We start from the raw sequence: 17095 nt of genomic DNA, 5'->3' as shown, positions 1-17095 counted from the left end.
GACACAGGAGCTCTTTAAGCTCTTTTTTCTTTGCATTCAATGGCACAGTCACATCAAAGAAATTGGCAATAAGAATGAGGTCAGCCTTTTTACACCTGTCCAACTTTTCTTCAGTTGGGCCTAAAGTGAAATCCTCCAACTTAAATTCCATTTTAACACACACCTACCCACACAAGAAAAAACTGCCAACCAGAAAAGTAGAGTCAACCAAGAACACAGACAGCTGACCCGCGACAACAGCCACGAACAAAGAACAAACAAAAAGAACAAACCAAAAGAACACACCAAAAGAACCACAGAAAAGACGAGCCCCCAAAGGACCTGAGAGTAACTTTCCTATTCCTGATAATCCACATTTTCTATTTGGTAAAGATCTTACTCCAGATTCACTTCCTTACACAATCCTGCTAATACAGCCAGGCTTGGGAGTGACACTAGGAGTTCACTGACTTGTGCACCCCGACACCCAGTGTTGCTTGTCCGATCTGCACACAGACTGAAACGTTGATAAGTAGGATTGCACAGTTGTCTTGTGAGAGTTACACAAGAACCAGTCCGAAAATCTGGCATTGTCAGGTCACCAGTTGCTACATATCAAAGCATTTCTAAGTGCTTGCTGCCTTTATCAATAAAATATAACAATTTAGAGACAGTCTGGATTTGCTTTAATTTTTCTGTAAAGCAGCGGCACTTTTATGCATAACCAACATCTCTTATCAGTGCTCATACATTTCACAGCAACTCTCATTCTCACAGGTTTGATTGTTGAAGCGTCTAATCATCCCACAGCGATGGAAACATTAGGAACAGTTGTTGAAAAAACGATCTGGCTTGGCTGTGGGATGTGTGGTTTTTGATTTAGACACCTGTTTGTTTTCTATAAATTTAATGCAGTGACACTGAAATTAGTAGACACTATAATTATTACTTTACTGTGCCAACTATCCACCAGAGCATAGTATGCAGTTATCTAAATTGCTGTCTGAAAGACAAATCATTAGTGTTACTGCAAATAGGGACAGTAGATAAAAAGCTAATAAACACATTACACTTTAATTGCTGTTTGATCTCACTTCTGGCCAAAGTTCTTAACCAGGAAAGAAGCAACGGTTCTTTCCTGTCAAGATATTAGAATTGCCGACAGTGCAGACACACATACTTAGTTATGTGCAGGCTTTGTGACTTCTCGTGATATTTGATATAACGCTGAATTCTTAAAGTGCTTGAAATAATGCCGAGTCAGATTCAAAACCGTTAATTAATGTCAGTGGTTTGAGCTTTTTTTTTAAATAGCACCACAGCATGCTTTGTGTTTTAATTATCTAATCTAAAATGTGCCATCAGCAGTTTGCACTGCAACATAGAAATCAATACACTGGATAAAAGGGAAGTTACTATTCCTGCTTCAGCTGAGTGGTTTGTATTTATATCCTAGCCACACCAGATGGAGATTGAGATAGGCTGACAGTGATGAATCGTGTGACTAGTCTCACAAATTACCTGACAAGTTTTCATTGTTCACTGTGACGCTTCAGAAACCTCATTCACCATTCTTCATTAGTTTTAGTGTGGGTTGTCAAAGCAGAACAAGGTGTTAGAATGACCAGTAGGAACTGGATTAAAGCAGGAGGCTGAGGAGAGAGATGGATGATACTGTAGACCAAGCAGGTGTTTATTCAGCCAGAAGTTAATTGACAGCAAAAATGCAAGAGACAAAATAAAACGTGTTGACCAGAGGTGGGATGAGCTCCTTAAAGTCAGCCACAGAATAGTCCTTAAGCCCTCCCATGGTACAACCTGTCCTAAAAACCCTTCAAAAAACTATAAGCAGATTACATATGCTTATTTAAATTTATATTTATTATTCTTAATTGAAAACTTTTCTCTCTTTTAAATCTTACCTTAATTTTAATGCATGCTTCAAGCCCTTCTTAATCAAACACATAGTGCTGGCTCGAATTTTTAAATCTGTTTTAGAGACACTGCAGCACACTGGACTTATCAAGATGACAAAAAAGCTGCAACTAAAAGTCAAAGGAGCTTGCAAAGAAAAGCGTCTGGACTTCTTTAAGTTGCTTGAAGACGTTTCACTTCTCATCCGAGAAGCTTCTTCAGTTCTAAGGTCAAATGGTGGAGAGTCCCAGATATAAACCTAGTGGGACCTATCTGGGACTCTCCACCATTTGACCTTAGAACTGAAGAAGCTTCTCGGATGAGAGGTGAAACGTCTTCAAGCAACTTAAAGAAGTCCAGACGCTTTTCTTTGCAAGCTCCTTTGACTACGATGACCTGGATGACTGAGAACCTTCACAGACATGCTGCAACTAAAAGTTAACATTTAAAAATTCTAATTATGCAGAAATTGAACCTGAAAAAGGTTAAACCCATAAACATGCCAAACCACTGTGTGCTTCTTTCACAGAACAGCAAACAGCCAACCAAAGCACAAATCAAAACAAAGCGCACAACGTCAAATAAAATAGTAAATAACTGATAAAAGCAATTGAATCTATATGTTTGTGCTGTCATTTCTTAGCATTTGTAATATTTACAAATGACCACAGGGCGTTCAGTGTTTTCTGTTTCCTTTAGTCATGTGAGGGACTTGTAGAGTGTTCAGATTTGAGGGGCGATAGATGGCGTGTTACAGAAAAGTAGGTTTACATTTTTTCATTATACACAGAGATGGCCTTTTCTAAACTGAACTGAAACTGGCTTCTTGCTCAATCTATGGACATCATCTGATGTTAAAGTACTACTTCAGCTGAATTACCGGCAGCTCATATTCAAGATGAACTTCCGTCTGCTCCTGTGTGTTCACTGGAGTGCTGTTACCCACAAGCACAACTGTTTGTGAGTAAACGTTTCCCATGGGCTGTTAAATCAAGAGCACCCATCTGTCTGAGGACCTTAAGGAACAGTTAGAAGCCAACAAACATGCCTTTGTGTGTGGTTAGAGTTTCTTGTTGGAACTCTAATTTCAACTTTGTAGCAGAAAATGTGCAATACAGCCTAAAACTTTAACTGCTTTTATTCATCTATTTTTTTTTTTCTGGAGAAGGGCCCCTTGTCAATTATGCATTTGTGCTGAGGCATTTTAGGAGAAATAATCCCATTACTCTTTGGAACATGTTGGAAGTTCTAATAACTTCGATCCAACATGGCATGGCAATACATTTAATAAGTAGTGATGCAATTCTGGAGGTTTTAAACAAGTCTGGAACTTTGTAGAGATTATTGCGCATAGATAGAGTGTCTAAAAAAACCCTAGCAACAACAACAACAACAACTGCAAAAGCATCCCTCTTATCCTGGTGCCATCATTCATAGTTTAGGGCCAGACTGTCTCTTTTATGTGCCATGAAGTATTTTAAGCAACAACAAGGATTTGCTCAATATATTCTTTAACCTTTAAATAAAGTGGTTTAAATCCTCTGAATATTTTTGCTATGATTTATGTAAATCCTTGTGATCATGTCATCTCTTTCTAATATGAAGCTGCACCATTTCAAAACACTCTTACAAGTGGAAACAAGAAAAATTCAGGGCAAGTGTTTTTTCTTTCCCTTGCCTCACTTGCTCTGTTTTCCTTTTAGCTTTTTTTCTCTTCTCTCTTTCTCTTGAGGAACTTAAAGAACTCGCACCTTATTGTGTCTCTAAAGTGTGTGAGAGAGAAAGTGAGAGCATGTGTATATGTGTGATGGGAGGGTCCGTGTGTGTTCTGGCTGGTGTGGCATTCGATAGAGGTTGTGTGTAATCCCTATTGTTGCTGAAATGCCACCACTGTTATTAGGAAAGATTTATGTGCTGTGCCCAGGGACGGAGTCAGAATGCCAGCTCGTGTTTGTGTGTGCGGTGTGTGTGTTATTAATACAGCACACAAGGGAATAGAGTCACAATGCCACAATGCATTCATGTTTATGAGTCACTGTCAAAAGGCTGTCAGACATTTTCATATCAATAACTGATTGATGGAACTGAACAGCACACAGCACACTTTATCCATTTGATAATCTTTGCATTTTCAGCAGACAAAATAATTGAAAGTATTGCTGGCAACAAACCATATGATACGAATGAGTTGAAACCACTTTATTCTCTACAGGGTTGCAATTGTTCCCTCGGTATTTCAGGTCATGCAAAGGCTGCTTGTCCAAATTACGGTTCTTAAGTACTGCTGCATGATTGTAATGAAGCACTCTTACAAGCCAACCAAAATTATTACCATGCTGCTAGTGAAAGAGATGAAAAGATGCAAGTACAGGCACTAGACAGGAACCAGACGGCCTAACGTAAGCCTGGAAAAAAAAAAATCAATAAATGATTTAGCATTAAGATACAGGCTTGACTAATTTCCCTTTTGCTACAAAGCCTGTCTCCTGTCTCTTAATGCATCGCCTTCTCTGCTTCCTTCTATTATTATGTGTTTCAAAAAATTAACAGTAAAGTCAGATCAATCATTTTGCCAATCAAAATGCTTTTTCCTAATTAGCTTTATATTTTTGCTACAAATGTCTGCAAATGATTGATGAACACTGCCTTTCCTTGAAGGTGGATTACTGTCAATTGAACTCAAGTTTACCCCTTGTGTCTTCTGTTTGTCCCATAATCAAGCACCGATTCCCAGAGGAAGCCTGTCTATTGCATAAAAACGTGTCATATCAAGAAACAAGTGAAATTATTTATGATGTATCATTAAAATCAAATCTACACTGACAATAATTGTGACCTTTGATTTTAGTTTGATTTGTCCTTGCAGTATTATGCACATATAAATAAAGCAAAACAAAATCAGCACTGTGATTTACCACTGATGAATAGTAAAGACAAAAGTCACTATGTGTGTATTTTTCCGTGAGAGAGGATTTTGACTGTCCTCCGAGATTGCTCAGTCTAGATTTTAATCTGTCTCCATTTACTAGTCTGATTGCCATCACAGCATGATAAACTAATATATGCATCTAAACACAGTTAGATGCTACCTTTTAATCATGAGCCACACATGTGTTGAGAAGCTCAATATCAGTGATGACTGCTAGATTAAGAGAAACAATGCTAAAGGAGGGGTTACTCTGGCCTGTTCATAAGGTCTTCTGATATGTGGGACAGCCCCTCTCCTAACCCTGTATGTCACTTGCCATTCATTTTATTCATTCCTTCTGGCTGTGTGCGCGTGTGTGTGTCTGTCTGCCCTTGTATGTTAATGTGCATCTGAATCACATGGGCTCGTGTGTATTCAAATGGCTGTCAGGTCATATATAGAGTTCACTGAAGGATGCCACCAATGAATAAACTGCACCAATGTCATCCTGAAACCTTCAAAAATGAGAGAAGATGAGAGGACGGCATGCTGGGGAAAAATGAGGGCAAAAGGAAACAAGTGAGCCTGACAAGAAAGGAGAGGAAGAGGGGATGAGTGGCAGAAGATAAAATGGGACATAAAGACAGCCAAGGCTAAGGAGTTAACAATGATTTCAACAAACTACTGGCCGGAAGGAACACTTATTTAGATACACTGCTGTCTTTTGCCCTATATGTTTTGTATTCCAGTTTGATCTTGTCTGCCCATCGTCAGTCTCTGCCTTTCCTTTTTCCCCTCACTCCAATTATTACTCAGACAATCTTTCCTTCTCAGCAGCCATGTCACATTTTTTAACCTTACAGTCACTGGATCTTTTGCTCTTCCCTTCACCTCCCTGCACACTTGTTCCCAGCATTATCTCTGCAGTGATACCGCATCAATACAACTATGTGCTGCATCAAGGCTTCAGCTGGTTGAGCAGCTTCAGGCTTGTCAGCCGTAGAAATAGGTCTTCTTGATCAAATAATTCCTCGGCTGACCCTTGGGTTTGACCACCAGTGCCCACACTTTTGATTATTTATGCTAGAAATGAACACTGACACTTTTATACTTCTTCCCTAGAGAGATTTTAGGCTTATTTGTTTTTAGTTGTTTGGGTCAACTGAGTGGCAAGTTATGGAATATTATGGGAATATTTATATCTTTCTTTCAACTTAAATTTTAACTCTAATGAATGTAGAGCTTGAACATACATTATGTCATTTAGAACACAAATGTTACTCTTTGCCTAAATAGAAAACCATTATACCAGTATAACAAAATCATGTAGAAATAAGTCACATAATTTCTATGGTGTGCTTCAGTGGATTTTCTGTGTGCAGGCTGTGATCAGTTGACCTGTGTTGCTTTTGTGGATTTCCACAACTGAATTCAATAAGAAATAAGATGTCGTATAAGCTATCATAGCTTATTTCCAGCTATAGCAATATAAAGCAATATAAAACTAGCGAAATGATGGAATGCTGTGGAACACCGCAGCCTGCTCGACACCTGTCCAACTTTACCACAGTACTGTAAACACACTGCCTGGTATTTTAATGCACACTTTCTCCAGTACAAAAATAAGTACTGTACACAGAAAAATATACTTTAGCACTACATCACATATCTTCAATACCTGTTCAAAAAACTCTAAAATGAATACATTTAACATATTTAAACTTTACATACAACAGCCACTGTGCTTTTAGCTAGCAGGCACATTGTGTGACAAATTGCACCGAAGCAGTTTGTGTGTTGACTAATATTTGGTGATCTGTTAGAAATGTTGCATTTGAAATGACCTGAATGACATGTTACAATGTTACTCCCTTTATACTCGCTGCTCTACTGTAGTGCTAGCTATATACTGACGTAAGCAACTATAGCTTATTAACACCTGCACCAAAAACGTTATTCCCAATTGTTCCCACTGACTTTAACCCATGACTACCAAGCTATAAATGATCCATAGATTATATAACTGTTGACTTTTTCATCTTTTATGTGCTATTTTCCCTCTCCATTTAGGTTCAAATAGGGTTGATGTTTAAAGGTGTATACAGGAGCACAAAACAAGTCAGAAAAGAAGATATTTTATTTGACCTATGAGCAATGATTCTACATAACCAAAACAGAGGGATTAGATACACTCAGTCAGATAGGTCCATCTCTTTTATCTTCTCTTTGATGTCCTCCCTTTCCCTTTTAATCTAACACTGCAATTTATTTTATCTTTGTCTTTGTGGATTTGTATATTTTGTCTTTCTGTATTTGTTGTAGGTTTTTGCACAGCATTTGCATAGAAAAACAAGATTTGTCATTTTGACTCTCCAAGATGCCTTAGAAACTCATTGATACACATACAAGAAGTGAGTAAAACTGCATAAAATCTCAGAGTATTTACTCACTGTGTGGGTAAATGGAGTTAACTGGGGACTCAAGTTGCTCAAGGCTTTGTGCGCAACCCATCATTTGAAGTAAAAAAAAAATCCACAAGAGCCCCAGCTTTTACAAATGAAAGGTCATTCTAGATTTAAGCTCTAGACACGCAATAGATTAGATGCTGTGCACACTACCTGCACATGTAAAAAAAAAAAGAGAGAAACAGCTGTATACACACAAGCAAGCCAACAGATATGAAACAAATAAATTCCCATAGCTGGTGTCACATCAGAGCCTCTTAATGTCAGTTTGAAGTTTCCCATTTGTAATCTTTAAAATTGGCATCCACTTTCATGGCTAAATGGCATATCAGTCACACTGATGAAAAGCAACTTAACGCTCTCTTAGAGGTATGACACCAATTCAATCTCTGATAATTGTTACTTTTACTACCACAGAAGACAGTGAAAATTGTCAATGTGTAACCGCTTTCAAGTTCAAGAGATGCACATTCCATGATACTGCACACTTCATGCTTGTGAGAGATGCTGTAAAGGCATGCATTATTCTCAGTTAGATTCAAATAAAGCTTGGTTTCTTTATTACTTTCACTTTAACCTTACCCATGACACAATGACCTGAAATAAATACTTTGAAATGGTCCATTATTACTATTTTTTTGTAACAAAACTCTTATTGACACTGCAAATAAGACTGCATGCACACTGCTCTCTCAAAGAAATTGCTTCCCCCCCCTTTTTGTATTAGAGCTTGCATAGCCCCAAACTATGCTTTATCTTTATTAATAATTTCAGCACAACTTTGACCAACGGCAATAAGCAAAAATAATGTGTTAAACAGAGCCTCATGCAATGTGAAGAGCCTAAATGGAGATTTAGAGCCACATCTTAATAAAAGTTCTGTTAACTTTGGCATTGATGGCATGATGACCCACAGTGTTATTTTTCCTAAGTCAACATTAAGTGTTAAACACACAGTTCAGTTCGAGCTTATTTAATTACCTGAAACTGTCTCCATGGCTGAGATGATGCATTAGGGCACATTTCCAGCTTAAATTCATTGGTAACACATTACATTTTCTTAGTGTGTGAGGAACTGGAATACAATTTTGGTTTCTGTCCTTCCAGCTTCTAGGTCCTCTGCCAGAGGACCTAAAAGCTTGAGGGTTCTGCACAGTATATTTGCTGTTCCTTCCCATTCATTGGGGTCCTCAGGACTTGCCTTACTTTCTGCAGGTATTTGGTGGTTACGGCTTTCCTAGTGACTTCTTCACTAGCCTCTCAGTGTCTGTAATATTGCCTTCTGGTTGTGCAGTCCCCTCGGTTCTGACTACCGTTCCTATCTTTGTTACCCCTCTGTGGATCCGGACCAAGTGTTGGTTTTGTCTGGACCAGTAATCAGAGCCACAAAGAAATTCCCCGTAATACATAAACCCAGAACACCATTTTATCAGTAAGCTGTAAAACAATGGGTGCTGTGAGGCAGCATTTTGTGTTATGAACAATATAAAAAACAAGCACCGTTCCAGGCTCACCAACGCACACCTTCATATGTGCATGAAAATGGCACTAACCACGTTCAAACCCAGATCACATGGGCATTTCTCTCACTGAGGAAAAAGAAATGTAATGTTACAAAAGAATGTAAAAAAATATGTTAATGGGTTAGTGGGCACTTGTTTTAAAGAGGACCATTTTTGTTTTATGTTGTATAAAAGTTTCACTCTAATGTTACTTGGAATTAAGCTTCCAGTTGCACATGATGTGATTTGTTTCTTGAATGGTTGGCCTCAAATTCCTCTTTAGCTGATTGAAAATTAGCTAAAGTATTTCCTAATCCAGTTAACAGTTGTGTTAACTGGATTAGGAAAGGAAAGAAGAAAATATGAAGAGAAACGGGACATTCAAAACTTTGTTTGCACTTTTGATTTTATAATTATGAAGATGAATATTTTTATTACTTGTAATGAAGGCCTGAAGTTCACTCTGTTTGCCATATGTGACTTAATGTGAACAAAAAAATAAATATTCTGTTCCCCGCTCATTTACTGAGCAATGTGCCTGCTTATCTAAACCACTATGATGCCTGATAGAAGCTTCCATGTTGTGCTGAGCCAGTTATTGGCTGGTAGTTAGATGGGACAGGTCCCTTCTGGGTGGAGTGCACTTAGGTTCTTTAGCCAATGTGCATTGTTGTTCTAGGTTGCATTCTAGGTGGGGCCACTGACAATACAGTATTCAGTGGCTTCTATCTCTATGGTATACCTCTTCAAGCGGCTGGCCAAGGCTCTGAGTCTTTGCTTAGCATTTTTTAATGTGTCAGGTATGGATGACTTGTTGTACTTTTTGGCAACCCTTTCTTTTCTGTAGCTCTAAAAGTTAACTAACTTCCCTCCATGTTGCCTTGATCTTGGCCTCTATTCTCCTTATCCATCCAGGGAACTGCTCCTTTTGTATCCAAGTATCTCAGTGATGACTGATGGCATGGTGTAGATCAGCTGGTTGTTTTTTAGGTCAAAGTCGCAGTGGAAATTGTCCATAATGCTGCATTCACCTTCCGAGGGTACTTCAAATTGCCTTGGTTTTCAGCCATGTAGGGTCCAGGTTTCCATTTCGCTTAGCCATGATTCTATCTCTTAGGTCAACAACTGTCTCACTCAGCACCAGTTGTTATTGGTTCTTGGTACCCGATCTCAGAGGGTGGGGGTGATATCTCAACCCTGACCTGACATCCTGGTTTCCCCTTGTCATAGCATTTGTATTGTATCTCATCAATCTATAGTTGTGATAGCAGTTGCTTCTTCTCGATGTTGAAACACTGAGCTACTAGTTGTTTTGCTGTTAGTCTAGATGTTGTAACCCCTTAACCCTTTCTGCTAGGATTACTTGCCTGGTTGCATTCCATCAGCCTGACGTTCTCATCCCTTGTCCACTTATGCCTTCTTGTTCCAGGAAGTTGAACCCCAACAAGTTCCACAGGGGAGTAGTGGTAACACTACACTATCCAGCTGTGTGCAATTATTATTTACATTATTTATATTTCAATATTCTACTTTTGACATTGTTTAGGATAATCCTATGTTGTTTCCTATTTGATTACTATTATATTTCTTAGCTATTTCTTTCTTTATCCCACCATCCCTGTCTTCTAGTCCTCTCGTTCACCTCTTCAAATGACAACCCATTCTCCCATGACGGCTCCAGGCCAATCTGTCATCCACTTTGTGTGTGTGTGTGTGTGTGTGTGTGTGTGTGTGTGTGTGTGTGTGTGTGTGTGTGTGTGTGTGTGTTTGTGTGTGCAATCACGAGTGTGTGTGGAGTTATAAGAGTATGTCTGTGCTTCTATGTGTGTATACCAGTCACTATGTAGCCTCTCAGCTTTTAGACAGAGTAATAAGTGGGGATTTTATTTAGTCTTTGGATCTATTTAGAATTTCGTCTGGAATTTGTACATGTGCGTTTCTGTCTGTGAATGCAGAGCGTTTCTGGCAGACTCTTTGTGTTAAGAAAATGTCATGAGTATGGATTTGTCATTGGATCTTTGTCAACGCTGTGTGACTGAGGCTTGTTGTGACAAGGCAAAATTTGTTTCCGTCCATTTTTCCTGGTCACCACCTGCTGCTTTTCATCTATTTTTGTTGAAGAAGCTGGAGATGGGCAAAGCTAAATGAATATATATTTTTAAATGGCCTTGGTATGTTGCATTGTACTGCAAAACCAAACCTATTCCTTGACCAATAATTGAGAGAAAACTGTGACATTTTCTAGTTAACAGCTAAGCTGAAAATGAATACAGGGAGTGCAGAATTATTAGGCAAATGAGTATTTTGTCCACATCATCCTCTTCATGCATGTTGTCTTACTCCAAGCTGTATAAGCTCAAAAGCCTACTACCAATTAAGCATATTAGGTGATGTGCATCTCTGTAATGAGAAGGGGTGTGGTCTAATGACATCAACACCCTATATCAGGTGTGCATAATTATTAGGCAACTTCCTTTCCTTTGGCAAAATGGGTCAAAAGAAGGACTTGACAGGCTCAGAAAAGTCAAAAATAGTGAGATATCTTGCAGAGGGATGCAGCAGTCTCAAAATTGCAAAGCTTCTGAAGCGTGATCATCGGACAATGAAGCGTTTCATTCAAAATAGTCAACAGGGTCGCAAGAAGCGTGTGGAAAAACCAAGGCGCAAAATAACTGCCCATGAACTGAGAAAAGTCAAGCGTGCAGCTGCCAAGATGCCACTTGCCACCAGTTTGGCCATATTTCAGAGCTGCAACATCACTGGAGTGCCCAAAAGCACAAGGTGTGCAATACTCAGAGACATGGCCAAGGTAAGAAAGGCTGAAAGACGACCACCACTGAACAAGACACACAAGCTGAAACGTCAAGACTGGGCCAAGAAATATCTCAAGACTGGTTTTTCTAAGGTTTTATGGACTGATGAAATGAGACTGAGTCTTGATGGGCCAGATGGATGGGCCCATGATTTTCATGCAGGACAATGCTCCATCACACGCGTCCAAGTACTCCACAGCGTGGCTGGCAAGAAAGGGTAAAAAAAGAAGAAAAACTAATGACATGGCCACCTTGTTCACCTGATCTGAACCCCATTGAGAACCTGTGGTCCATCATCAAATGTGAGATTTACAAGGAAGGAAAACAGTACACCTCTCTGAACAGTGTCTGGGAGGCTGTGGTTGCTGCTGCACGCAATGTTGATGGTGAACAGATCAAAACACTGACAGAATCCATGGATGGCAGGCTTTTGAGTGTCCTTGCAAAGAAAGGTGGCTATATTGGTCGCTGATTTGTTTTTGTTTTGTTTTTGAATGTCAGAAATGTATATTTGTGAATGTGGAGATGTTATATTGGTGTCACTGGTGAAAATAAATAATTGAAATGGGTATATATTTGTTTTTTGTTAAGTTGCCTAATAATTATGCACAGTAATAGTCACCTGCACACACAGATATCCCCCTAAAATAGCTAAAACTAAAAACAAACTAAAAACTACTTCCAAAAACATTCAGCTTTGATATTAATGAGTTTTTTGGGTTCATTGAGAACATGGTTGTTGTTCAATAATACAATTATTCCTCAAAAATACAACTTGCCTAACAATTCTGCTCTCCATGTATTTCTATAACTGTTAAATGGGCCGACGTGCTGTATTGCTACCTTTGGAATATGCTATGTGTAGTTATTTGTAAAGTAGTTGATAATTTAATTGGCACAAAACTAATCAGGGAGTTCTACTAACATGCATTGCTCCGAGTTGAATATTAAGCACAAAATCTGTGGATATTCTGCTTACATTTTTTTCTGTATATATAACTTTAGTTGAATATCCTGGTTCTGAAATGCACAAAAAAGTGTATATTTTGATTTTTAAAAGATGGAATGAATGATCAGAAAACTAACCAAACTTTAAACACTTTCTATGAATAGATTTATAAAATGGCCTCAGAGATGAATTACTGGGAAGTTGGACCGACCAGGGAGGTGTTTTTTTTCACGACCCTGGGTCTTTTGACCCAGCGTTTTGAGTTTTAATATATTTTGATGTATATGGCTTATGTTTAAGTTCTCTAGGTTGTCTAAGTTCATTTCTATTTTGCCTAGGTTGCCGTTATAGTTTAGTGTTTATGAGATTCCCCTTGTGTCTTCAACCCCTGTGTTTAAGTCTCTCTCGCCCCTCTTGTGTTTCATGTCTTCGTGTCTTATGTTATGTTTCCTGTTTTAAATTGGAAATTGACCTCTTTAATTTGAAAAGGTCTTGTGTTTCAGTGTATTTAGCTTTACCCTTCCCTTGTGACATCATTATGTTCATTTGTGTCAGCTGTTTCCCTGTGTGTTTCCACTTTCCTGTGTGTATTTAGTCTGTGTGTTTTCATTCATTCCTCATCTGGTCGTCTGCTATGTTCACGTCATATTTTCATGTTTTTCATGTTCAAATTTTTTTCATGTTTTAATCTTAGTTCACCCAGTTTAGATTATTGTTTAGTTTTGCACTTGCCTTTTGTTTGCATTTATTTTGCCAGCCTTAATAAATGGCTCGTTTTTGTCACGCTCAAGTTTTGTTTTGCCTCTTCGTGTGTCTGCTCTTGGGTCCACCTCCTCACTCCACACAGTCTGCTCTCAGCCAGATTGTGACATCTTTTGAGCGTGTTCTGATGCCTTGGCTATCCTCAGATTTCTCCAACATTTTAGCAAAAGAGATGGTATTACGCTAGCAGTTATGCTCTTTAACATTTTGATGTTCTGATCCATGAGTCCCCTTTAATCATTACTCTATATTTCATACTCACAACTAACTGGCTACTTTTAACTCTTTCCAGATTCTTTTGACATTAAATACTGACGTGCCACAGCAGGTCAAATTGAACTAAGTGAACTGGATATTTATTCTTGGCACGTTACAATGTTTGTATTGTTGTTTTTGATTGCAAGTGTCTGAAGAGGAAAGTGTGTGACTGAGAATATTGCATATATTGATTTAAATAGTCCTAACAAGCTGTAACATTCCGAAATTAATGCTATTTTTATAGCACCTCTTGAGGAAGTTCACGACAGGATTCACTTTGTCCTTCTCTCTAATGTGCCCTTAAACCCTCAATAGCATGATTTTTTTTTTTCTTTTTTTGAGAATAAAATATTTTACACTTCTGTTTCACAGCTCGGGCCCCTGTTGATATATCAATCAACAAATTTGACCTCTCCTCACCAGAAATTGGTTTGTTGTCTCATGGGCAGCAATGTGATATAAGGGTATCAGTATGTTTTCTGTGTACACTCATGTAGTAAATTTAGGAGAAATTAATCACCCAAAATCAGTGTTGGGGAGTAACGGAATACATGTACCGCCGTTACGTATTTAAAATACAAAATATGAGTAACTGTATTCCGTTACAGTTACCGTTTAAAAAGGTGGTATTCAGAATACAGTTACTTTGTTGAAATAAATGGATTACACTGTGGTACTTTCCTGTTTCATATTGTCGCGGGTCAGGACTGTTTGGGTTTTGTTTGACAGCTACGTTCTGTTGTTCCAGGCGGCAGCGTTACGGTTGCCATGGTTACAGGGCGACGCTCTCTCTCTCTCTGCGACTGTGTGTTTCCTGGGTGAGAGAGCGCCTTTTTCGTTGTTGTTGTTGTGCTAAGCTAACAGGCAGAATGCTACAAGCATAGCTCTAAAGAATGTAACCTCATGGGCAGTGTAGTCCGTGTTGCAGGGAGAATGGACTGCCATACACGTTATGTGTCTGTGAGCGAGGAGGGAGAAAAAGGGGAGTGGAAAGGTACGAGTTGTCATCGAGCAGAAACGAGAGCTGGAAGCATGTAAATATAATAATAACCACTGCAGCCAAGAAGAGTGCCTGACGAGCCCAGTTGTAAGTAAGCTATTAAGACTCGTGTTTTCCTCCGAAAACAGTAAGTTCCGTTGGAGCAGCCTTTCAACGCCTCTCTCTGTCTCTCGCAAGAAAAGTTGACCCACACAACAAAGTAAAGCTATTTTTCGGCTACGAGCCGACAGGGACCCCGCCGTATTAGTCAGAGGTCCCTTTACTACAGTTCGGAGTCGCGGACCTTCAGTAATAGTAATAAATCACACAGCAATAGTACATTCACGTTGTTGTAAAAAGCATGATAATATATTAAGTAATCCAAAGTATTCAGAATACGTTACTGTCATTGAGTAATGTAACGGAACACGTTACAGAATACATTTTGGGGCATGTATTCTGTATTCTGTAATGGAATACATTTTAAAAGTAACCTTCCCAACACTGCCCAAAATCGTTTAAACAGACCTTATTAACACATTTACATGCCACCTAGCTTAATCGTTTCCGACAATTAGGGACCCTGGAATGTACTTAATACATTTTTTGCACACTACTTCGTAGGTTTAAATCCATTATCTCCATCTGCTGGTAATGCAGCTTGTCCATGTGTGCACATTTCACGTTTTGGAGAGGCAAAGCGTGAAATGGACCAGTGTTGACAACTTAGCGACTTTGTCGCTATAGTTAGCAAGTTTTCAGACCCCCTTAGCGACTTTTTCCCTAAAAAGCGACAAATCTGATGACTTTTGCTGGTGTTATTAGGAAGACTTATGACCACTTTTTGACGTGAAAGCACATAAAGCTCTTATGCTCAACAAGCAGCAGGTGCTGCTGTGGGCACCTCGTCCATGCCAAAGTGTTCACAGGCAGCGGATCGTCCAGAGTGCCTGTTTTGGGTCACTTTTGCCAGTACCAAGCCTAGATAAAGGAGGAGGGTTGGAATTGTGACATTAAAAAAAAACAATAATTGCTAAAGGAATTTGTAGTTCTTCTTCTTTTCTTTTTTTTGCCTGTCCCATTTGGTTCTTTAGCCGTCAGAATTGTTGTCTGAAGACCAACAAGGATACCCAATGGATTTATTTTGCCAAATGGATCCTCGTGGCATTGCCGTATTGGTCCATTTGATCGACCTTTGTTTTTATTATTTATTTTATTTTATTTTCAGTTGTTACAGACGGGACAGACATGAGTGAGGGATAGGAAAGGGAGAAAGAAAGAGGAAGGAAAAGAAAAACAGAAGGGGAGACGGACAGTGAGAAAGGGAAAAAAAAAATCTCCTGGATCACCTGTTGAGAGAGAAAGAATAGAAAACAAGCAAAAAAAAACCCCAAAGCAACATACTAAACACAACACCATCGCATTAATCTAGCTAAGTGTAAACAGCAGTAAATACTAAATATTCAGTGTTGTTGTGCAGCACGCAGGACAGACAGCGCACAATGTGCTTTGAAGTAGCAGCCAAGAAGGGTGTAATTTAAGTCTACGAACAGTGAACACCCGTGTGCACACCTGTGTGGATCAGCGCGCTTGTATTCAAATGGTTTCCACATGTAATGGTCTGCAAGAGGATGTAGAGAGCCATAGCCCTGTCCCCCAGGGCATGAAGCAGGCATGGAGGAGATCCAGGCCCCAGACATCCAGAGGCCCCAGAGTGCGAGAGCCCAAGGAGGACCACTGGAGGGGCATCCATGCCACCCTCATGGGAAGGGCTGAGGATCCTAGGGCCAGCTCCCCCGCTGACCCCAGTAGGCACCCCCGTCCTCTGGTACCCACTAAGGCAAGGGAGCCCAGGCCCATCCAGACTGGGGCCTACGGCAGCACAGCACTGCCAGGCCCCACAGGACCCGGGTCAACCCACCCGACCCCACCGCAGAGGAAAGTGTACCCACCCCAACATTCAATCATCTCCCAGACTACACAAAACAACAGACACCCAGTTAAGTTAAGTTTATTCTCCACCTCTCCTATGTCTCTCCCCCACCTGCAGAGTGGACTCCTGCAAGGATGGAACAACATCCCTGCCAGTTCAAGAGTCCCCCAGTTAGGCCCCGTGCACCCACCCGCCCACAACCTCGGCGACACACCGACGAGGACCGAAGCCCCCAAGGCCCAGCCAGAGCCCCAGCACGAGGCGAAGCACCCCCGAACCCCAAACCCCCACGCCTGCCCCGGATCCAATCAGGGGCAGCCAGGAATTTGTAGTTCTAAACATATTCTAAATGCATTTAGGGTGTTTTTTTACACTTTATGTCTCTTCCACAATGTTATTTCTCTCTCCTACAACGTAGGTTACAATTACACAAGTATGACCAATTATGCAAATTAGGCGATGATATCATTTAGCGACTTCTAACAACTTTTAGGACAACCAATAGTGATTTTCCTTACTGAGGAGTTGGCAACACTGAAATGGACACGGTGTCTATTACACGTTTTGCTGTGATACGTCAGCTGAGTTCTGCTCAGTTTAAATAAAATACCACAGAAAGTAAAGAGTGAGAGG

The sequence above is a fragment of the Aulonocara sp. 'chitande type north' Nkhata Bay genome, linkage group LG14 (genome assembly GCF_057382095.1).
Source record: "Aulonocara sp. 'chitande type north' Nkhata Bay isolate Kocher_YH1m ecotype deep benthic linkage group LG14, A_spYH_male_GT1.1, whole genome shotgun sequence".
NCBI lineage: Eukaryota > Metazoa > Chordata > Actinopteri > Cichliformes > Cichlidae > Aulonocara > Aulonocara sp. 'chitande type north' Nkhata Bay.
Note: the sequence above shows the minus strand (reverse complement) of the source record.